This window comes from Amblyraja radiata, chromosome 26, assembly GCF_010909765.2.
Source record: "Amblyraja radiata isolate CabotCenter1 chromosome 26, sAmbRad1.1.pri, whole genome shotgun sequence".
Classification (NCBI taxonomy): domain Eukaryota; kingdom Metazoa; phylum Chordata; class Chondrichthyes; order Rajiformes; family Rajidae; genus Amblyraja; species Amblyraja radiata.
Window position 1 is genome coordinate 18,304,508 of NC_045981.1, and position 24,749 is coordinate 18,329,256.

The 24,749-nt window shown below is 44.7% G+C and overlaps 1 long non-coding RNA gene across 1 annotated transcript; it reads right to left on the reverse strand.

Moving 5' to 3' along the window:
- Nucleotides 1–212: 212 nt before the first annotated feature.
- Nucleotides 213–23,776, reverse strand: LOC116987771. The gene is made up of 3 exons (XR_004415781.1): nucleotides 23,767–23,776; nucleotides 21,893–21,897; nucleotides 213–301 (listed from the first exon to the last, which is right to left on the reverse strand). It is a non-coding gene; the product is annotated as an uncharacterized LOC116987771 (long non-coding RNA).
- Between the last annotated feature and the right edge of the window lie 973 nt (nucleotides 23,777–24,749).

Here is a 24,749-nt window from a genome sequence, read left to right on the forward strand (position 1 = left end):
TGTGGTGGGTTCCTGGAATGCACTGCCAGAGGTAGCATTTTAGGCATGCTGGTGGTGTTTACGATCACCCTTTTGGATAGGCACATCGATATGCATGGAATGGTGGAATATGGATTACGTGGAGACAGATCAGAGTTTACTCAGCGGGTCAGGCAGCATCTCCGGATAAAAGGAACAGGTGATGTTTCGGGTCGGAACCCTCTTTCAGACTGCCCGAAGAAGTGTTCCAACCAGAAACGTTACCTGTTTCTTTTCTCCAGAGACGCTGCCTGCCCCGTTGAGTTTCACCAGCATTTTGTGTCTATCCTCGGTATAAACCAGCATCTGCAGTTCCTTCCTACAGATAAGAGTTTGTCTTGGCATCGTGTTCGGCACAGATATTGTGGACCGAAGGGCCTGTTCCTGAGCTACGCTGTTCTATGTTCTCTGGCAACATCAACCTTTTCACCTTGGAATCCAAGTCAATGGATATTTTCAAGACAGAGATAGATAAGATTCTTGATTAGTATGGGTGTCAGGGGTTATGAGGAGAAGGAAGGAGAATGGGGTTAGAAGCGAAAGATAGATCAGCCATGATTGAATAGCGGAATACATTTGATGGGCCGAATGGCCTAATTCTGCTCCTACCACTTATGAACTTATATCCCAAAACGTCACCCATTCCTTTTCTCCAGAGATGCTGCCTGACCCGCTGAGTCACTCCAGGGTTTGGTGTCTGTCTTCGGCTTACAACCAGCATATGCAGTTCCTCCCGACGCACTCAAGAATTCAATATGCGTTATTGTATCAAAGGGTGGTACTGTGAATAAGGTTGGTTTGTTAATCAGTTGCTGTGTATTTATGAAATATGTTGTCGGGCAGGAGAACCACAATGTTAATGCGAGTGCAATTATGCAACGCAAGTATGTTTTTGACAAGCTTTTGTTTCATTTTTGTCACCCTGTTTCCCATTACAACTGTAAATGCCGAGCAGCAAGCTGCAAGCCTCTTCTGATAGTTGTGATGTTGTCAGCTTGCTGGAGCTGTCATTTTTCACAATGAAGATACTGCCTCTGGAGATTATTATTGTGCCTCCACTGGAGCTGGCAGTCTTCACAATTCAGACAATACCCCTGGTGATTATGGTCATATGTTACACAGGTAGATTCTGTTGCAATTGAAGTTGGACATATGTTAACATTTTCTGTGCATAACGCTGGAATGTGTTTGTGTGCTGCTGTTTTGTTTAATGGAGAGTGACATTTAGAGGTTTTACTTTGCTCTTGTGCATGTTACAACCAAGGCACATTCAGCATCACTCCCACTGACCAATGGTACTTTCGACATAAGCAATGGCTTGATTTTAAAATACTGATTTCTTGTCTATCAAATTTCTCTACACCCTTGCCTTTCCTGGTAACTAAAGTCTCCCACAACCCGCAGAGTTATCTGCCCCCATTTAGACTTGAAGAGATACAGTGCGGAAACAGGCCCTTTGGCCCACCAGGTCTGCGCAGACCAGCGATCGCCCCATTCTCCAGCATTATCCTACATTCTAGGGACATTTTACCATTATACCAAAGCCAATTAACCTACATACCCCGCACGTCTTTGGAGTGTGGGAGGAAACTGGAGCACCCGGAGTAAACCCACGCAGTCACGAGGACAATGTATAAACTCTGTATAGACAGCACCCGTAGTCAGGATCGAACCCGGTTGCTGTAAGGCGGTTACTTTACCGCTGTGTCACCGGGCTTCCCCTATGGCCACTAACATTCATAGGGACTCAGACCTTCAGCAACCATTCCCTTCAGGTCCCTGCTCTTAGTAGAACATAGACCATAGTTTGTTTCCGGAGCTCCCGCAGCAACAGCTTCGTCCGCTGGACTGGAGGGCGGCAGCTTCGAACGTCCCGGGCCGCGGAGTTTGAACCGGCCCATTCGCGGAGCTCGGATTCAGCCGCGGGGCTGACTACTTACCATCACCCGGCGGGGTCATAACATCGGAGGCCTGGATCGCCTCAGCGCAGAGGGAGAGCAAGGAGGGAAGAGACAAGGACTTTGGGACTTTTTGTGTGTGTTTTTGTTATTTATTCTATGTTATGACTGCAGGCTAAACAATTTTGTAGCATTGAAAAGTGCAATAACCATAAAATTGAATCTAATCTAATCTAGTACAGTACAGCACAGGAACAGGCCCTTCAGCCCACAACGCCTGTGCCAAGATAAACTCATTTCATCTGCCAGCACATGATCCTTATCCCTCCCTGTCTCTGGAACTGTTGCGCTACACTGCTGAGAACTATATTCTGCACTCTATATCTTTCCCTTTGATCTCTCTATTGCACGAGTTCAGCTAGATTGCATTTAAGTACAGTATTATCTGATTTGATTGGATAGCATGCAAACAAAGCTTTTCACTGTACCTCCATATACATGACAACAATAAACCTAAACCTAAATCTAAAGTCTGCCCTGCATATTCATGTCATAAACACCACTAGCATATCTGCCTCCAAAAACCTGCTCCGCACATCTCCTTTAAACTGTTTTTAAATCTTCTTTAACCCTTCTCTGACTCTCTGTCTGAATAAAGGTTTCGACCCAAAATGATACCTATTCCTTCTCTCCAGAGATGCTGCCTGACCCGCTGCGTTACTCCAGCTTTTTGTGTCCGCCTTCCTTTAAATTTTTTTAACTTCTCGCCTTAAAGCCGTGCCCTCTAATCTTTGATCTTTCCACCCTGGGAAAAAGGTTCTGACTGTCTACCGTATATCTGCCTCTCATAATTTCATATACTTTCATTAGGTCTCCCCTTGGTCTCAGGAGTTCCAGAGAAAACAATCCAAGTTTGTCCAAAAGGACACAGAGTGCTGGAGTAAATCAGCCGGTCATGCAGCGTCCACGGAGAACAAGGAGAAGTGACATTTCGGGTTGAGACTGAAGAAGGGCAGCTGGAGCACGTTCTGGTAAACCTCTTCTGCCCCTCCACATCTTTCCTGGAATGGGGCCACCTGAACTGCACGCAAATGAAGCCATTTTAAGGTTTTATTTCAAATTACCTGTTTGAACAAGCATTTCATCGTTTGTGCAATGTCAAATGTTGAGTGATAGTGTTTGTGTAAAATGCCGTGTGAAAATTTACTGCTTATAAGTTGCTGCATCTCTGCAGGCTGCTGTTGTGCAGCTTCTGACTATGTTATAATCATATTGCTACCCTTCAACAATTGCAACCCTAAATCAACTGGCTACTGTTTGTGGCTAAACGTGTTTTATCTGTTTGAAAAGTAAACATGAATTTGTTTTTAACCAAACCACACACTGAGAAAATGGAATAGTTTTCTGAGCCACAAGAGACTGCAGATGCTGGATTCTTGTGCAAAGAACAAAGCGCTGGAGAAATTCAGCAGGTCAGGCAGCACCCGTCGAAGGAAATGGACAGGCGTCGTTACGGGTCGAGACCTTTTAGTTTAGTTTAGAGATACAGTGTGGATACAGGCCCTTCGGCCTATCGAGTCCAGACCGACCAACGATAACCCCGTACACTAACATCATCCTACACACTAAGGACAGTTTTTACAATTTACCAAAGCCAATTAACCTACAAATCTGGATGTCTTTGGAGTGCGGGAGGAAACTGGAATGCTCGAGAGAAAACGCACGGCCACGGGGAGAACGTACAAACTCCATACAGACAGCACCCGTAGTCAGGATCGAACTCAGGTCTCTGGTGCTGTAAAGCAGTAACTCTGCTGCTGCGCCAGTGCCATCAAGGGGAGGGATGCATTGTTCTTTGTTTTTTTACAGATTTGGGGACCTGGAATGCTGTAAAATTGCAGACTTTTACATCTCAATTTCTTTATGTGATGGGAGTGTGAAGCACAAGGAATAAGCAACACCCATCATGCATTCATGCATTTCTGATTGTCTAATACTTACATTGTCTCTTATTGGCGGCTTGAAATGCCCCAATACAAATAGTAAAACTTCTCAAGCACTGCTTTAGTTTAGTTTAGGGATACAGGCTCTTCGGCCCACCGAGTCAACGCTGACCAGCAATCCCCGTACAGCAGCACTTTCCTACGCACAGGGGGACAATTACCAACTTTTACCAAAGCCAATTAACCTGCAAACCTGTATGTCTTTGGAGTGTATGTGGAAACCGGAGCACCCGGGGAAAACTCACATGGTCAAGGGGAGAACGTACAAACTCCGTACAGACATCACTTCCAGTCGTAATCGAGCCCGGGTTTCTGGCGCTGTAAGGCAGCAACTCTACCGCTGCGGCACCGAGTCAACCTTCTTAGACATGAGGGCATGAAGGCCTTGGCCTCAACACACTGACATGGGAATACTAATGGATGAGTGCCAATTGTCTCAGATGTAATTTGATATTTATGAGCTTGTGTTCTTTCTCCCTTTCTCCCTCCGAAAAACAGATATTTTACTCGCGGTCGGAAGGACATGATGAGACCTTTGCTGAAGAATGCATAGTTTGACATCCTAAAACACATCTGGCAGTGAACAATAAATATGCCCAAATACATGATTGAATATTACAAATTAATGCAAATAGGTGAAATCTGAATCTTATATGATTTGGAAGGGCGTGTAAATCCATGATGCTAGGAGTTAGATTACATATCCGGTGCAGCGCTGTGGTGCAGCTGGTGGAGTTGCTGCCTAACAGCGCCAGGGACCCGGGTTCGAACCTGACCTCAGCTGCTGTCATGTGGAGTTTGCACATTCTCTCCGTGACTGCATGGGTTTCCTCCCACATCCCAAAGCCGAATGTGTTTCTAGGTGAATTGGCCTCCGTAAATTGCCCTTGGTGTATAGGGAGTGGATGGGAAAACGGGATAACATAGAACTAGTGTGATCGATGGTCGGCATGGACTCAATGGGCCGAAGGGCCTGTTTCCATGTTGCATCTCCAAAATAATATATTTTTTAAATCAGACGCGGAATTTTTGATTGGTTGGCATGTGCTATGTAATCATTTCCAGATCAATGGATTATGTGAGCCACTCTCTCTCCCTCTATAACTTTTGTTTCTTCTCTGAAGCCCTGGAAAAAGCATCAATATTTCGTTCCTGTGCTTCCCCCTCATCACTCACGGTTAAAACCCTTTTAATTGATTTCTGACTCACCAGTTGCATTTACTAGTCAGAATCAGCAAGTAGGCTCTGTGTAACTTCAAATGTGCCACAACATCATCCCTCCTTGATTTTATCTGCATTTTGTTCTGTCCACTCTTTAGTCTTTAGAGATACAGCACGGCAACAGGCCCTTTGGCCCACCGAGTCTGCACCGACCAGACATTACCCCTTACACTAGCACTATCCTACACACTAGAGACAATGTATGTCACAATATGAAGATAGACACTGTTATGCAGGTTCAGACAAAGTGCTGGAGTAACTCAGTTGGTCAGGCAGCATCTCACGAGAAAAAATGATAGGTGACATTTCAGGCCGGGACCCTTCTTCAAACTTCAGTCATCTGGAATTAGTGAACCAGTGGAAAAATAAGGATGAACAACAAATAATGGCAATAACAGCCAGTAAATTAAAAAAAAGCCATGATGAAATTATTATCATGCATTAGCTATATAATGTTTGTTACACAGCCAGGAATAATCCAAATTCATCCATTCCATGAACATGAAACATCAAAACAGTTCTGGAATTAGTGAAGATAGACACAAAATGCTGGAGTAACTCGGCAGGTCAGGAGGTATCTCTGGAGAGAAAGGTTGGGTGAGGATTCGAGTCGGGACCCTTCTTCAGACTTCTGTCTTCTGGTGTTAGTGAACCAGTTTTTCATTTGTGTAAAGAATGAGATATCCCTTTGCACAAACATTCCTATCATGATTCCCTATTCCTAGTGACTATATGTGCCCTTCTACTTTCTGACGTTCTATGGAAAGCCTTTGTGTTAGCAGTTAAAACACTACGATTATATTTGACTTGGCTAATAGCAGGCAATCTGAAAAATATACTACCTGTTGACACTTACATAACATCCTGCAGATTCCCTTTGTAGCATTTCGAGGTTGGATTTAAATATGTGTTCGATGAGAGCTCATTTTATAAAATGTAGTGTCCGTGTGAGTGGAACTGAAATGGTATCTGACTGGTTAACACTGTCAAGGTATTGAGTCTGAGATGTAATGAGACTCTTCAGTCAGTAGGGGCCAGCAGATCTGTAGCTATGACAGTTAATTGACCACTTGTGACCTTACCAAAGGTAGACACAAAAAGCTTGAGTAACTCAGCGGGTAAGACAGCATCTCTGGAGAAAAGGAATAGGTGATGTTTCGGTTCAAGACCCTTCTTCAGGCTATCAGTCAGGGGAAAGGGAAACAAGAGATATAGATGGTGATATAGAGAATATGGGACAAATCAATTAAAAATATGCAAAAAAGTAATGATGATAAATAATAATAATAATAATAATAATGGATGGGATTTATATAGCGCCTTTCCTAGAATACTCAAGGCGCTTTACATCGCATTATTCATACATTCCTCAGTCACACTCGGTGGTGGTGAGCTACTTCTGTAACCACAGCTGCCCTGGGGCAGACTGACGGAAGCGTGGCTGCTAATCTGCGCCTACGGCCCCTCCGACCACCACCAATCATTCACACACATTCACACACAGGCAAAGGTGGGTGAAGTGTCTTGCCCAAGGACACAACGACAGTATGCACTCCAAGCGGGATTCGAACCGGCTACCTTCCGGTCGCCAGCCGAACACGGAAACAGGCCATTGTTAGCTGTGGGCTTGGTGAAAACGAGTTACAGACAATGAGACTGAACAAGACCCACTTCATTTTTTTTTACCTTCCATCATAATGAGGAGGTGCCTGGAGGAGAGTCACTGTGATGGATGTTTGTGCTAAATTGTGTTTAATTGTGTGTTTTGTTGCTTTTTTACTGTTCTGACTGCATGGCAACAACATTTTGTTCAAACTTGTTTTTGAATGACAAATAAAGAAATTGAATTGAATTGAATTGAATTGAATTGAATTATTAAGAGCACAATGCTTATGTTCCAATGTGTTGGAAGGAACTCCAGATGCTGTTTTCAACCAAAGATAGACACAAAAAGCTGGAGTAACTCAGAGGGTCATATAGCATATAGCGGGTCAGGCAGCATCTCTGGAGAAAAGGGATAGTAACATTTTGGGTCGAGACCCTTCTTCAATGTCTGCCTTTCACAACCTGGTTAACATGTATATTATGATTTGAGGGTTATGCTTTTTGCAATGAATTGAGCTAAAATATTTTCAGTTACATTTAGTTTATTCTGCCTTCAATTTTCAGGAACTTACAGGGAAGCACTATTTTGATTTAAGCAAATTCCCCCTTCATCAAACTAAATGTAGGTGAATTTATCAAAATTGGATTTCAGTTCCTCTAGTCCAGCAAACTATGCTCATAAGAGCACCAGAGTGGTTTACACACAGGAGTATGTACCAACATATCTGCCTGTCTGATCGGAAAGTGCTTGAAAACCATTGCTGTATTATTGTCATCCTGATGCACGACTGTAAGGGATTCTCTCTAATTAGAGCCACAGAACAGCAGCATAACAGTCAGCCACGGAGACAAGGGAAAACCCACAGAGACGAGGTCTCAACAACTTATAGTGGTGGAATTAGGCCATTCGGCCCATCTAGTTTACTCCATCGTTCAATCATGGCTGATCTCTGCCACCTAATCCCATTTTCCTGCCTTCTCCCCATAATCCTTCACACCCGTTCTAATCAAGAACCTGTCTATCTCTGCCTTAAAAATATCCACTGATAGACTCCACAACTCCTCTGTGGCAATGAGTTCCACAGATTAACTACCCTCTGGCTAAGAAAGTTCCTCCTCATCTTTTTAAGGAGCACCCTTTAATTCTGAGGCTATGACCTCTAGTCCTAGCCTCTCCCACCGGTGGAAATATCCTTTCCACATCCTCTCTATCCATGCCTTTCATTATTCTGTAAGTTTAAATGAAGTCCCCCCTCCAACTTCAGCGAGTAGAGGCCAAAGTGCTGTCTAACGCTCATCATATGCTAACCCATTCATTCCTGGAATCATTCCTGTAAACTTCCTCTGGACCCTCTCCAGAGGCAGCACATCTTTCCTCAGATATGGGGCCCAAATTTGCTGGGTTCGATCCCGACCTCGGACGTTGTCTGTACGGAGTTTGCACGTCCTCCCTGTGACCTCGTGGGTTTCCTCTGGGTGTTCCGGCTTCATTCCACATCTCAAACTCGTGTGGGTTTGTAGGTAAATTGGCCTCCGTAAATTCCCCACTAGTGTGTAGGGAGTGGATGAGAAAGTGGGATTACATAGAACTAGTGTGAATGGTGATTGATGGTTGATGGGGACTGTTCAATTTGTACTTTAACCATGCCACAGACAATTTCAGAGTTTAGATAGATGGTGTGGAAACAGGCATTTCAGCCCACCAAGTCCATTCAGACTGTTGATCACCTGATCACTAAGAGCAATTTACAAAAAAACAATTAACCTGCAAACCTGCACATCTTTGGAATGTGTGAGGAAGCCAAGCACCTGCAGAAAACTCATGTGATCACAGGGAGAATGTACAAACTCTGTACAGACAGCACCTGTAGTCAAGATTGAACCCTGGTCTCTGGCGTGTATGCCCTGTCCCACTTAGGAAACCTGAACGGAAACCTCTGGAGACTTTGTTCAACCACCCAAGGTTTCCGTGCGGTTCCCGGAGGTTTTTGTCAGTCCCCCTACCTGCTTCCACTACCTGCAACCTCCGGCAACCACCTGCAACCTCCGGGAACCGCACGGAAACCTTGGGCGGGGCGCAAAGTCTCCAGAGGTATCCGCTCAGGTTTCCTAAGTGGGACAGGGGCATAAAAATGGCATCAGGTCTACTGCTGCGCCACTGTGCCATTCCTAATTTCTTAAATTTCTTAAAGTTTACACCCTACCATCTAAAAGGCTTTGGTCTAGAAATTGGCTCATGCCTTATTTTGTTAAAATAGAGTGGGAGGTCACCTAAACACTGTCACTGTGGGACAACAAGAGGGGGTAATTGCAAAGTTCACAGAATAATATTGTAGAATTCCCTGTCTAACACCATGCTGAAACAGACTCTATTGGCTTCAGTGCCGTGTTCTCTGCCGCTGGATTGCAAGTGAAGCCTGAGATGTAATGTTAAGGCGCTATAGGGCACTGGTCAGGCCGCTTTTGGAGTACTATGAGCACATTTGGGCCTCATATCTGAGGAAGGATGTGCTGGCTCATGAGAGGGTCCAGAGAATGTTTACAAGAATGATTCCAGGAATGAGTGGGTTAGCATGTGATGAGAGTTTGACAGCACTGGGCCTCTACTTGCTGGAGTTTAGAAGGTTGAAGGGTCACCTCATTGAAACTTACAGAATAATGAAAGGCATAGATAGAGTGGATGTGGAAAGGATGTTTCTACTGGTGGGAGAGTCTCGGACCAGAGGTCATAGCCTCAGAATTAAAGGGAGCTCTTTTAGAAAGGAGGTGAGGAAGAACTTTAGTCACTGGGTAGATAATCTGTGGAACTCATTGCCACAGAGGGCTGTGGAGGCCAAGTCAGTGGATATTTTTAAAGCAGAGATAGACAAATTCTTGATTAGAATGGGTGTCAAGGGTTATGGGGAGAAGGCAGGAAAATGGGATTAGGAGGCAGAGATCAGCCATGATTGAATGGCGGAGTAGACTCGATGGGCCGAATGCCTAATTCAACACCTATAACTTGTGAACCTGTGAACTTTGCATTCCATAATACAAGTATTGCAGTATACTAGTATAAAACAATGATGTAGCAGTAGATTTGCTGCCTTACAGTGCCAGAGACCCAGGTTTAATCCTGACTATGGGTGCTGTCTGTACGGAGTTTGTACGTTCTCCCTGTGACCGCTTGGGATTTCCTCCGGGTGCTCTGGTTTCCTCCCACACTCAAAAGACATGCAGGTTTATAGTTTAATTGGCTTTTTGATCATTGTAAATTCTGTGCAGGATAGTGCTAGCGTACGGTCTGTGTGGACTCAGTGGGCCGAAGGGTCTGTTTCCACGCTGTATCTTTAAAGTCTAAAGTCTAGAGTAAGACATTTCCAGCCACAGTACAATGCCGCTACTGAATTGATTGATGCTGGAATCGATTGGAAGGGCATGGAGGAGGATCAGAGGGATGTGGGCAGACTGATGGAGAACATGCCCACAGTGGGTACGTGCTCTGTGTAGGCAGGCTCAGAAGATCCTTGACACCCGTTCTCAGAAAATCCATCAGATCTATTGCCAGGTAGAGCTGCCTCAGGATTGTGAAGTAATTTTGATCAATAACTGAATTTACCATTGTTCACGGTACATTTGTACCTCCGACTAAATCGAATAAACCCCGACTGACCTACAACTCTTCCTTTTTTAAATCTGGAAACCTCAAGGCTGTGGGGTGAATTTATTGCCACAGATGGCTGTGGAGGCCATCTATGGATATTTTTATGGTGGTGATTGATAGATTCTTGATTAGTACAGGTGTCCGGGGTTATGGGGAGAAGGCAGGAGAATGGGGTTGTGAGTGAAAGATAGATCAGCCATGATTGAATGGCGGAGTAAACTTGACGGGCTGAATTGCCTAATTCTGCTCCTATAACCTGTGAACGTATGAAGTGTTGTCCAGCGAAAAGAATCCACATTCTTCTTTGTTTCAGCTTCCAACTCTTTTTTTTTTTTTAAGAAGTTTGTGTGGTCTGAGTGTCTACAGGGTTCACGGTGAAAGCAAGTTAAGTTGACAGTAAAAGAGAAAAAACACCCACTGTAAAGAGACAAGACATTAGGACATAACACAATTAGAAAAACAAGTCCTTGGCGGTGCAAGAGGTGGCCCGTGGAGTTCTGTTGCTGAGTTTGGATTAGGGTAGCGCAGGTCGGTTCAAAAACTTGAGGGTTGTTGGAACGTAGCTGTTCCTGAACCTGGTGGTGTGGGACTCCGGGCTTCTGTGTACCTCCTGCCTGATATTAGCAGTGGGGAAAGGGCTTGGGCCTGTTGATGGAAATCCTTCACGACATATTTACTGATTTGCTGCCCCACCCAGTCATGCTTCCAATTCCCTTATTGATGAGAATTAATCAGAAGCAAGGAATCTAGCTTATTTTTCACTACCCTTTGCAAAGGCATAGATTCCAGTTAAAATATCCTGCTTTGCCAGGGAAAACTCAAAAAGAAATGACAAAGTAATTCCTCCTTAATTGTATCTGCCAGGGACTCACTTTCAATAGATCTGACATGTCCAGGAAACACCCAATTATTTCCTTATTCGTGGATTATTCAATGTGAAGAATTTAGTTGGAAATGTTGAGGCTCTTATTGCAAATTCTGTTGAATAAGCCTAGATGGTCTTTGGAGAAGCTTCCAAGTAGATCTGAGGAAGACCGGACTGGGTGAAGTATACTGAGGCAGTTTAAACTTCAATGCATTCATCAATAAAATTAGGCCAGGTAGAATTTAATTTAATTTTGTTTTCCAGTGGTGCAGCGGTAGAGTTGCTGCCTCACAGCACCAGAGACCCGGGTTCGATCCTAACTACGGGTGCTGTCTGTATGGAGTTTTTACGTTCTCCCTGTGACTACGTGGATTTTCTCTGGGTGCTCCGGTTTCCTCCCACACTCCAAAGGCGTAGATTATTTGGCTTCGGTAAAATTGTAAATTGTCCCTAGTGTGTACGATAGTGCTAATGTACGGGGTGATCGCCAGTTGGCCAAGACTCAGTTGGCTGAAGGGCATGTTTCCACGCTGTATCTCTAAAGTCTAAAGTCTAAAAGTTATTACTTTTTGAAGCCTATATGTATTTTTATATTAATTCTTACAATTTATAACAATATATTTTTACATTTTACTATGTATGACATTGTAAAACCAAATATAATAAATACATTATTAATGCAGTAAATCTGTTCTTAAAACAAATTGATTTTTATTATTTGATCTTAAGTTTATGGAGGAACTGCTAAATGTAGTTGAAGCTGAGAAAGATATTTCCCACAAACGAGAGACTAACATATATTAGATTTTTACAGGGCGTGTAAACTTCGAAATGGACCCTGTACCTTTACTGTTTTCTACCTGTTTAAATGTAAAGGAAGCTTTTTAAAGATAAGGAATAAACAAGCTGGACTTGCTGCGGGACATATCATGTCATAGTGTTCAATTCTCCGTAGTTAAACGGGAAATATCATGCAGAGACCATTCGATGTTGCTACAGCAACAAATAAATAGCTAGGACACTATTGCTTGCGGATGAGACCTTGAAATGATGTTGTGGAATAGCTGTACAGAAATACTTTACAGTTTACCGTACTTTGCGACGGAGGCCAAGCCCACTTAGGGGTAAGTCCGTGGTGGCGTAGTGGTAGACTTGCTGCCTCACAGTGCCAGAGACCCGGGTTCGATCCTGACTACGGGTGCTGTCTGTACAGAGTTTTCATTGCATGGTTTTCTCTGAGATCTCCGGTTTCCTCCCACACTCCAAAGAAGTGCAGGTTTGTAAGTTAATTGTCGACAAAAATTGTAAATTTTCCCTAGTGTGTGTAGGATAGTGGTAATGTGCTGGGATCGCTGGTTGTTATGGACTCAATGGGCCAAAGGGCCTGTTTCCGTGCTGTATCTCCAAACTAAATTAAACTATACTAAAGCACAATCTGCAATATAAGGTTACCTGAATCTGTACACTGTGGACAGCCCGAATGTAATCATGTATAGTCTTGTATAACAAAAATGCTTTTCTCGGTACCCATGATAATAATAAATTAAACTAGACCTGCTGTTAGAATTTGGATGTGCAAAAATATTTTCACTGTACCTTGGTACACATGTCAATAAACTAAACTAAAACCACGCATGGAGGGTGGCCACTCACTGGACGTATTTGCGGTGGAATCTGGTCAGCCATGTCCTCCAGGGATGCTGGCTGACTACTCCAATCCCAGTCTTACCTTTTTTTCTTCACAAACTCAAGGTAGGCTGTTTTGCTCCTTTGCTCTTTTTACTATTGGAATTCTAATTGATGGTGCACGAACAAAATACTTGGTGGCCTGCCCTGTTGGAATTATTTACCTCACTTTTGCAGGCTTTGGTAAAACTTTAGACAATCACCTGCATTAGGTATAGCCACAGTCACCTATTTGGATATCATGACTTGGATATTTGTTGCCATTGGAGTCATAGAGTGAGTATAGAGCATGGAAACAGGCCCTTCAGCCCAACTCTTCCATGTTGACCAAGGTGCCGTTTGAGCCTAGTCCCATTTGCCTGCATTTGGCCCAAATCCATCAAAATCTTCCCAGTCCCTGCAACTATCCAAATGTAAATGCTTCACTGTCATTCAGTCTATCTACTGTTATGCCCTCTTGAAACCTTCATTGTGAGAGCATGATTAACACCAGGGAGAGCCTGGCTAAATTGAAAAGCCCACTGCCATCGTGTCAAGTCCTTTGAATAAATTACTACAAGAGATTGACCCTGTTTAGGTTTATTATTGTCACATGAACTGAGGTACAGTGAAGTGACTTGTTTTGCATGTTATCTAAACAGAGCAGATAATACTGTGCCTAAATACAATTGTCAAACTCGAACAATAGGTTGAGCAAAGGGGAAGATACAGAGTGCAGAATATAGTTCTCAGCAGTGTAGCACATCAGTTCCATGGACAAAGTCCAATGTCCACAATAGGAGAGGTGAACTGGACAGTCCCCTAGCTTACCCTAGCACACCAGATTCAGTTTTAACCCAACTGTTATCAGGCAACTGAACCATCCTACCAACAAATAGAGAGTGGTCCTGAGCCACTATCTATCTTATTGAGGACCCTTGGACTATCTTTAATTGGACTTTACTGGATTTTATCTTGCATAAATGTTATTCCCATAATCATGTATATGTGTACTGTGAATGGCTCAATTGTAATCATGTATAGTCTTTCCACTAACTGGTTAGCATACACCAAACAAGTTTTTCACTGTACCTCGCTGCAGGTGAAAATAATGTAAACTAAATTAAACTAAACTATGGAAGGGCCAATCAGAAGCATGATTATAATTCAGGTTCATGAGACATACGAGCAGATTAGGCCCTTCCCCCCCCCCCCCATCCCCCACCCCCATCGAGACTGCTCTGTGATTTGATCACAGCTGACCTATTTTTCCACTCAACACCATTTTCCTGCCTCTCCCCATTACCTTTGACAGCCTACTAATCAAGGTTATTCATCTCCACTTTAAAAATACCCAATGACGGCCTCCACCGCCGTCTGTGGCAATGAATTCTACAGATTCACCACCCTCTGACAAGAAATTCCTCCTCAGAAGGAAGAATAGAAGGGAAGAAGCTGTTCCTAAGTCTGGTCATGCACACTTTCAAACTTCTGTACCTTTTGTCAGATAGGAGCTGGGAGAAGAACAAATGACTGGGGTGGGACAAGTCTTGGATTGTGTTAGTTGCTTTACTGAGGCAGCGTGAAGTGTAGATGGAATCATTGTAGGGAAGTCCGATTTGGACTGGGCTACATCCACAAACAACTCTTTGCAATTCCTTGCCACCTTAGGCAGAGCTGTTTCCAAACCAGGCAGTGATGCAACCTGACAGTATGTTATCTATGGTGCATCTAATAATAATGGATGGGATTTATATAGCGCCTTTCTAATACTCAAGGCGCTTTACATCGCATTATTCATTCACTCCTCAGTCACACTCGGTGGTGGTAAGCTACTTCTGTAGCCACAGCTGCCCTGGGGCAGACTGACGGAAGCGTGGCTGCCAATCTGCGCCTACGGCCCCTCCGACCACCACCAATCACTCACACACATTCACACACATTCACACACAGGCAAAGGTGGGTGAAGTGTCTTGCCCAAGGACACAACGACAGTATGCATTCCAAGCGGGATTCGAAACGGCTACCTTCCGGTCGCCAGCCGAACACTTAGCCCATTGTGCCATCTGTCGTCCCATCTGTAGAAGTTTGGTGCTTGGTGGCTTCAGAAGCCTTTCCCCAGGCATTGAGCTTCAGAAGCCTTTCCCCAGGCATTGCAGCACAGAGTACATACAGTCCAGTACAGTATCCCCATACCCAAGCGCATCCTCGATTAGCAAATGTACAGAAATTGTCTGCTGAGCCAGCATGCATCAATCTGAAGGAGTATTACTGGGTGATGTTCTCCTCTCCCCACACCATTTACTCTCCCTGTCCCAGCACTGACTTACACAGCTTCTCCTTGACACATCTCAGGTAAAGTTAGCAGAGGTCAGAAGTCAAATGGAGGACTTTGTTTTTAGTTTAGTTTATTGTCATGTGAACCTGGATACAGTCCAAGGGTATTTGTTGCTTGCTCTGCAGTCAGCAGAAAGACAATATATGATTACAATCGAGCCGTCCACAGTGTACATACATGATAAAGGGAATAACGTTTAGTGTGCAAGATAAAGTCCAGTAAAGTCCAAATAAAGATAATCCGAGGGTGTCCAATGAAGTACGAGGGTGTCCAATGTGGTAAATGGTATCTCAGGACCGCTCTCTAGATGTTGATAAGATGTTTTGTTTAGTTTCAAGATGTGGAAACAGGCCATTCGGCCCATGGAGTCCGTGCCGACCAACGATACCCATACACTAGTTCTATCCCACAAACTAGAAACAATTTACAGAAACTAATTACCCTACAAACCGATACATCCTTGGAATGTGGAGGGAAACTGGAGCACCTGGAGGAAACCCAGGCGATCACGGGGAAAACGCACAATCTCAGTACAGACAGCATCCGTAGTCAGGATCAAACCCGTGTCGAATGGCGCTGTGAGGCAGCAACTCTACCGCTGCGCCCCTGTGCCGACGGACCGGATGGTTGAGTTGCCTGATTCCAGCTGGGCAGAAACTGTCCCTGAACCTGGAGGTGTGCGCTTTCACACTTCTTTATCTCTTCCCTGATGGGAGAGCGGTGAGCAGGGAGTGACTGGGCTGAGACTAGTCCTTGATTGTGCTGGTGGCCTTGCTGAGGCGGCTTGAAGTGTAGATGGAGTCAATGGGAGGTTGGTTTGTGTGATGTTGTTAAGTGAAACTGGCTGGATTCATCCCCCTGGGCTAGACAATGCGAACAGCTTTTCAATTCCTGAGATCAATTTGTGGTGTTCCCCGAGTATTGTTTTGCCAGTGACTGAACCATTTTATTCTCCCTCCTTTGTTCCAGCTGCCTAGCTTGGTTAGTATATTCTCCCTGCACAGTCGACTGACAAAGCTACGCCCACACACAGGTGATTGTTGTGTTAATAAGCCCTTACAGGCCTAAACAAAAAACAAGACTGAAAATATTAAGTCCTAATTAAGAGCCTTTCGACGAGAAATTTGAAATAACACCAAGCCTCGCACATTGCTCTCCTTCAAGATTAACGCAAAAAAAAAAAAGCCACAAAATACTGATTGTTTTTCGAAACATGGAAATGAAACTCGTGCTTCAAGGCATGTGTCAAATCCAAACCTTTTACTGATTCCCAGAAGAGGAGGAGCAATCATCATTTAGGAGAAAGCTTGGCAATTGAGCGAGCTCGGATTCCACGCTGGTAATCTCTTGTTAAACCTATTTGAAATTGTTAGAACCCACTGACTACAGAATCTAATCCTTCTGAGCGAGGCTGCCCCTTTTCATTGGAGGCCACAAAGCTGACGGCCTCTTGTGATTTGTGAGAGGGATTAGCCGGTGGCCAATGGAAGGGGAGGGTGTGAGGGAGGGCTACTGGCCAGGGGATGGGATGGATGTGAACAGAAATGTCCAACAAGCTGCTCTGACACTGTGCGCTCGCTTCACCTCAAGGTTAGGGCGGCCATCTTTGGGGTCTGTGCGCTGGTTATTGTCATTTCCACTGTGATGGAATAGATGCTGTTAACCCCTTCAGTGCCAGAGCAGTCACAACATGCAACCTTAGCTTCCCTCTGTACAGGTAAAGGATACTGGACATTAAACAATTTTCTGCGGGTACTTCATAAGTTCCTAAGTAATAGGAGCAGAATTAGGCCATTCGGTCCATCAAGTCCATTACTCTGCCATTCAATCATGGCTGATCTATCTTCCCCTCTCAACCCAATTCTCCTGCCTTCTCCCCAAAGCCCCTGACACCCGTACTAATCAAGAATCTGTCAATTTCCGCCTTAAGAATATCCATTGACCGCCTCCACAGCCGTCTGCGACAATGAATTCCACAGATTCACCACCGTCTGACTCAAGAAATCCCTCCTCATCTCTTTTCTAAAGGTACATCAATAGACAATAGGTGCAGGCCATTCGGCCCTTCGAGCCAGCACCGCCATTCAATGTGATCATGGCTGATCATCCACAATCAGTACCCCGTTCCTGCCTTCTCCCCATATCTCCTGACTTTGCTATCTTTAAGAGCCCTATCAAGCTCTCTCTTGAAAGTATCCAGAGAACGGGCCTCCATTGTCCTCTGAGGCAGAGAATTCCACAGACTCACAACTCTCTGTGTGAAAAAGTGTTTCCTCGTCTCCGTTCTAAATGCCTTACCCCTTATTCTTAAACTGTGGCCCCTGGTCTGGACTCCCCCAACATCGGGAACATGTCTCCTACCTCTAGCATGTCCAAACTCTTAATAATCTTATATGTTTCAATAAGATACCCTATCATCCTTCTAAATTCCAGCGTCTACAAGCCCAGCCACTCCATTCTCTCAGCATATGACAGTCCCGCCATCCCGGGAATTAACCTTGTGAACCTACGCTGCACTCCCTCAATAGCAAGAATGTCCTTTTTTTTATTTTTTTATTTTTTTATTTTTTTTATTTTTATTTTTATTTTTTTATTAGAAGTACGGTAAATTACAATAACACACAACACATATATCTTAATACATTTTTTTGTACCGCTTCATTTTTTTTTTTAAGCTTTAAGAAAAAGATAGAAGTAAGGAAAGTAAAGAAGGTGCGCAAGAGTCGTGAAGTGCAGGAGAGTGTTGGGAAAAGAAAGCCCCTTAGAAAAGAAGTTAGAGAAGGAAGTAAAGTAAGAAAGTAGACCCTAGAAAAGAAAGAAAAAGAAAGTAAGGACAATCGCTCTATTATAACATTAAACTCCGCAGAAAGACTACCAACCAAGTCTGTTTTTGTTGTTTTACCTCCCATTGCCAGGTCCTGATACCATTTATTTATTTATTTATTTTTAAAATTACTATTGCACCTCATGCTTGTAATAGGTCCATAAACGTAGACCACGTCTTTTGGAATTGGTTTGCTTTACCTGCTAAGAGGAATCTCATCTCTTCCAGATGTAATGTTGTCCTTCCTCAAATTAGGGGACCAAAATTGCACACAATACTCCAGGTGTGGTCTCACCAGGGCCCTATACAACTGCAGAAGGACCTCTTTGCTCCTATACTCAACTCCTCTTGTTATGAAGGCTAACATGCCATTAGCTTTCTTCACTGCCTGTTGTACCTGCATGCTGACTTTAAATGACTGATGAATAAGGACCCTCAGACCCTGTTGTGCTTTCCCTTTTCCCAATTTGACACCATTTAGATAATAATCTGCCTTCCTGTTTTTGCTACCAAAGTGGATGACCTCACATTTATCCATGTTAAACTGCATCTGCCATGCATCTGCCCACTCCCCCAACCTGTCCAAGTCACCCTGCATTCTCATAGCATCCTCCTCACAATTCACAATGCCACCCAGCTTTGTGTCATCTGCGAATTTGCTAATGTTACTTTGAATCCCTTCATCTAAATCATTGATGTATATTGTAAATAGCTGCGGTCCCAGCACCGAGCCTTGCGGTACCCCACTAGTCAATGCCTGCCATTCTGAAAGGGACCCATTAATCCTTACTCTTTGTTTCTTCTCTGCCAACCAATTTTCTAACCATGTCAGCACTCTACCTCCAATACCATGTCCCCTAATTTGGCCCACTAATCTCCAGGTGGGACCATATCAAATGCTTTCTGAAAGTCCAGGTACACTGCATCCACTGGCTCTCCCTTGTCCATTTTCCTAGATACGTCCTTTTATTCTGAGGATTTGGCCTCTGGTCCAAATTCTCTCCGCGTCCATTAATGGAAATTCTCTCAAAATCCAAGGTACTTCTATTTCCCACTGAATGGGAAATACAGACAAACATAATATTTGGGAAACAAAAGAACACAAAGTGCTGGAGTAACTCTGCAGGCCAAGCAGCAGACTGAATGGTTCAGTCAATGGTTCAATGGTTCGTTATTGTCACGCATGTAGCGCACAGTGAATTTATTTTTTTGCCCAACCCACAAATGCACAGTCCCCATATGTTGGTGCCATTCACAAGCTGAAGCAGGGTCTCATCCCAAAATGTCACCTATCCATAAGATGGACACAAAATACTAAGTATCCACCGCAGACTTTCCAGCAACCGGTGGTCCGGCACCTATTTCAATCCGGACAAAATGACTAGGGCTCATTTAAAATCGTCCCCCCCAGAAGTATCCCCTCAAAATCTGGTTCCTAGGCTGGGTGAGGCAGTCAGTCTCAACCTCATCGGACTTCTGTGGCCGATCAGCGGGTTGAATTTGCCCCCTGCGGCTGGAGCTCTGGAACTCTGGCCCGTCCAGAGCCAGCAGATTAGTTCACATAGCTGACTTCCGAGGCCACCGTTGCTGGCCCGGTATCACGGACCCTCGGTGGCCTAGGCAGACCGTTCCGTAGCCATTGGACTCCTCTCGGAGGCCGTGGACCTCTGTGGGTCGAGCAGAACAGCTAACCCGACAAGGCTCTGGAACCAAGGGTGCCAGAAAATGGGTGGTAGAGCTGCATTAGCCACGGTGAATACTAGTGTTTACATTTCAAACCGTTTGGAGAATTCCGACACGTGAGATAAAAGTCCCAATATCCCAGACTCCCAGTGAAGCTGAGAAATGAGGAAACTTCCTGTGCAGCCTCACTTTCTACATCTTTAATTTCATATCTGACTTGCGCTGGGTTTTGTATCAAAGGCACAGCAGCTCCGCAGGTTAAGGAGAGAAAGATTTATGACTGTGTTCTGGCATTGATATTTGACATTATCATATCATCAGTTTAGCAGCAGGCCTCACAGGAGACAGGATTTGTACGGTATCCTGTTTAATTTTTATTCACTCTCAAGCCTCAGATAATCATCCCAGCAGGACTGTCAATCTATTCATGCATTTTGACAACAGTGTGTGTGAGTGTGGCTCTGTTACTAACCATCTTCTTATTCCCCCTCCAATTCTATTCCCCTCTCGTGCCCCTGAGTCAGATGGTGGGGCTGTTTCCCACACTGGGGGCTTGACCAGCTAAAACATTCCTACATAAGATCATCAGTGTGAAGCAATGGGCCTCACTGCTGCCTCACAGTGCCAGAGACCTGCATTCAATCCTGACCTCGGGTGCTGTCTGTGTGGAGTTTGCACGTTTTACCTGTTCCCGTGTGGGTTTCCTCCCGGTGCTCAGGTTTTCTCCCCATGACTATGAACCATGCCTTGATCTTTGTTCATTGCAGGGAACATGCGAGACGGCACGGTGGCGCAGCGGTAGAGTTGCTGCCTTACAGCGCCTGAGACCCGGGTTCGATCCTGACCACGGGTGCTGTCTGAAATGTCACCTTTAGTTTTCATTTTTAGAGATGCAGCACGGAAACAGGCCCTTCGGCCCACTGCATCACACCGACCAACAATCACCCGTACACTAGTTCTATGTTATCCCAGATTCACATCCTACACACTAGGGGCAATTTACACAAGCCAATTAACCTACAAAGCTGCATGTCTTTGGAATATGGGGGGGTAACCGGAGCACCTGGAGAAAACCCACGCGGTCACAGGGAGAATATACAAACTCCATACAGATAAGACCCGTAGTCAGGATCGAACCCGGATCCCTGACGAAGTAAGGCAACAACTCTACTGCTGCACCACCGTGCCACCCTATCCATGTCCTGCCGAGATGCTACAGAGGGTGGCACAGTGGCGCAGTGGAACAGTTGCTGCCTTACAGCGCCAGAAACTCCGGGCTTGATCCTGACTACCCGTGCTGTCTGTGTGCAGTTTGTGCTGTATGTTCTCGCTGTGACTGCGTGGGTTTTCTCAGCATGCTCTGGTTACCTCCCACACTTCAAAGACGTACAGATTTGTAGGTTAAATGGCTTCGGCAACGTAAAAATTGTCCCGAGTGTGTGGAGGTTAGCCAGTGAGCTAAAAGCTCTGTTCCTGCGCTGTATCTCTAAAGCCTAAAGTCTAAAGATGCTGCTTGACCCACTGAGGCAATCCAGCACTTTGTGCATTAAATTATTCGTCAGATTACCAGGAAGCATCACCTGAGACCCAAGATAGACACAAAATGCTGAAGTAACTCAGTGGGTTAGGCAGCATCTCTGGGTAGAAGGAATGGGTGACGTTTCGGATCGAGACCTTCAGACTGAGAGTCAGGGGAGAGGGAGGCACAGAGATATGGACGGGTAAGGTGTGAAAACGAGAGATCAAAGGCATATGGAGTTAATGAATCTGGATGTCCTATGATGTTCTACTCTCGATGTAACAGATAAAATCATAGTTACTTACATTCAGGATGGCAATTATGAGAATTTGTTCATATTTTGCTCTTTGTTCCACCGTGGATCTGGCCCTCCGCTGCTCCATCAGGACTTGTACAAGCCGTAAGTAAAGCTGCCTAATTATTACTACTGGGGATGGTCTACCAGCGATGCTGTCACCAGCCTTTTACTGAGAAGGACATATTATGACATTGTACAGATTTATCAGTAATAACTCTTTCATTGCTGACTCCACTGAGTGTTGCCATCTATTGTTAATTAACATGATGGGGGGTTTTTAACAGCCTTTAGTGTTTGCCCCTATTCTATTACTTTGACTCACCAAAACTCCTTTGGAATTACAGCAGAGATGTGAGATGATAAAGGGAAATATCCGACGTGCAAATCAAAATCTGGAGCAAGTTGGAGGGATAGCCACAGTAAGCTGGACACGGTTAAGAAATAGCCACTTATTTCACGTAACTTTTCATGTCAATCATGAAGTTCAGGCTCTGTAGAAGGGTTCAGCATCTCTGACCATCATCCAATTTTTTGACATGGCCATGTCTTATGTATTCCCACTCATTTCAGGAGTGGCAGCAAAATAGATTGTCTTGCAAGTATCAGTATTCACGATACTGTACTAACTTTTTACAGAGACACCTTCCCACCACAAGTGCACATTGGAATCAGCCCAGAAGTCATGAACTAAAACCAAATGAATGAATGAATGAAACTTTATTATCACATGCGACGTGTCACAGTGAAATTCTTTGTTTTGCACATCATACACAAAGTATACAAAGTGTCACCACCTATAGGGCACCGATAAAGTGTTCAATGTGGTCCCAATGGTCCCTCTTCGGACTCAGTGGCCCTCCCACACCGGGTCCGTCTTTGTTCTCTCAGCGGCTCATCCTCAACTCACCTCCGGCATCCACTGGGTGCTGAATCCTTGTGCGGAGTCTGATCTCCTGCCACATCCCTCATGTCACCTTCAGACTAGGTTGCTCCAAGGCCCTTTGAGTAGGCCCCACTGCCTTGGACAGCAGGGTGGCACAGTGGCACCTTGCAGCACCAGACACCCGGGTTCGATCCTGACTACAGGTCTTGTCTGTTAGGAGTTTGTACATTCTCCCCATGACCTGCATGAGTTTTCTCAGAGTTCTTCGGTTTCCTCCCACACTCCAAAGACATCCAGATTTGTAGGTTAAATGGCTTGATATCAATGTAATATTGTCCATAGTGTGTGTAGGGTAGTGTTAATGTGCAGGGATCGCTGGTTGGTGGGGACTCAGTGGGCCGAAGGGCCTGTTTCCGCGCTGTATCTCTAAACTAAACTAAACATGTTCTACACTAGACCTCAACCAAACCTCTAGTGTCTGTGTCCGAACACGTATCATTTCAGTCATCGCTCAGCCCTGTATTTGTTGACGTTCGTTAGCTCCTTGTTAAAATTCTCACCCGTGTTTTCAAATCCTTCCAAGGTCTGTACCTTTAGAACATACATTGCACAAGATGGTCTTTGCTCTTATATCAGCCCCAAAATGTAAAGCACTCACCACTGACTGCTAAACAGTAAAACTAGCAGGACCACTAGGGTGGGGGATGGATGGAGAGAGGGGGAATGCGGGAGTTATTTGAATTAGAGAAATCAATATTCATACCGCTGGGTCATAAGCTGCCCAAGCAAAATATGAATGGATCTTTTATAATATTGGCTGCCTTTTGGAGGCAGGGCCTTCTATAGATCTCTGTGATGGTGGGGATGATCTGTGATGGACTGGGCACTGTCCACCATTGCCCACTTTCTCTGTTATCTCCACAAATGCTACTTATTCTTCTGTTTATATGAAGGCGTTTACTTTAACAGGGAAGGAATCACTACCGAATGGACAGTCAGACAGTTGAACGAAGGTAGATGGTATGAGGGTCAGCTTGCTTTACCTGCAGCCTGGTATCCGTGGCTGCACAAATGTAAAATTCATGTGACAGGAACAGAATTAGGTCATTGGCCCATCGTCCACTTTGCCGTTCAATCATGGCTGATCTATCTCTCCATCCTCATCCCATACTCCTGCCTTCTCCCCATAACCCCTGACACCCGTACTAATCAAGAATCCATCTATCTCTGCCTTAAAAATATCGATTGTCGGCCTCCACAGCCATCTGTGGCAAAGAATTCCACAGATTCACCACCCTCTGACTAAAGATTCCTCATCTCCCTACTGAAGGAACATACTTTAATTCTGAGGCTATGACATCTGATCCTAGACTCTCCCACTAGAAACATAGCATGGAAAAATAGGTGCAGAGATAGGCCATTCGGCCCTTTGAGCCAGCACCGCCATTCAATAAGATCATGGCTGATCATCTAAAATCAGTACCCCGTTCCTGCTATTTCCGCATATCCCTTGATTCCTTTAGCCCTAAGAGCTAAATCTAACTATCTCTTGAAACAATTCAGTGAATTGGCCTCCACTGCCTTCTGTGGCAGAGAATACCACAGATTCATAACTGTCTGGGCGAAGAGGTTTTTCCTCATCTCAATAGACAATAGACAATAGGTGCAGGAGTAGGCCATTTGGCCCTTCGAACCAGCACCGCCATTCAATGTGATCATGGCTGATCATCCCCAATCAGTACCCCGTTCCTGCCTTCTCCCCATTTCCCCTGACTCCGCTATTTTTAAGAGCCCTATCTAGCTCTCTCTTGAAAGCATCCAGCGAACCCACCTCCACCGCCCTCTGAGGCAGAGAATTCCACAGACTCACCACTCTGTGAGAAAAAGTTTCCTCGTCTCCATTCTAAATGGCTTCCTCCTTATTCTTAAACTGTGGCCCTGGTTCTGGACTCCCACAACATTGGGAACATGTTTCCTGCCTCTAGCGTGTCCAAAACCTTAACAATCTTATATCTCAGTCCTAAATGGCCTACCCCTTATTCTTAAACTGTGACCCTTGGTTCTGGACTCCAACATCGGGAACATTTTTCTTGCATCTAGCCTGTCCAATCCTTTAAGAATTTTATATGTTTCTATAAGATTCCCTCTCATCCTAAATTCCAGTGCATACAAGCCCAGTCGACCCATTCTTTCATCATATGTCAGTCCCGCCATCCCGGGAATTAACCTGGTGAACCTACGCTGCACTCCCTCAATAGCAATAATGTCCTTCCTCAAATTAGGAGA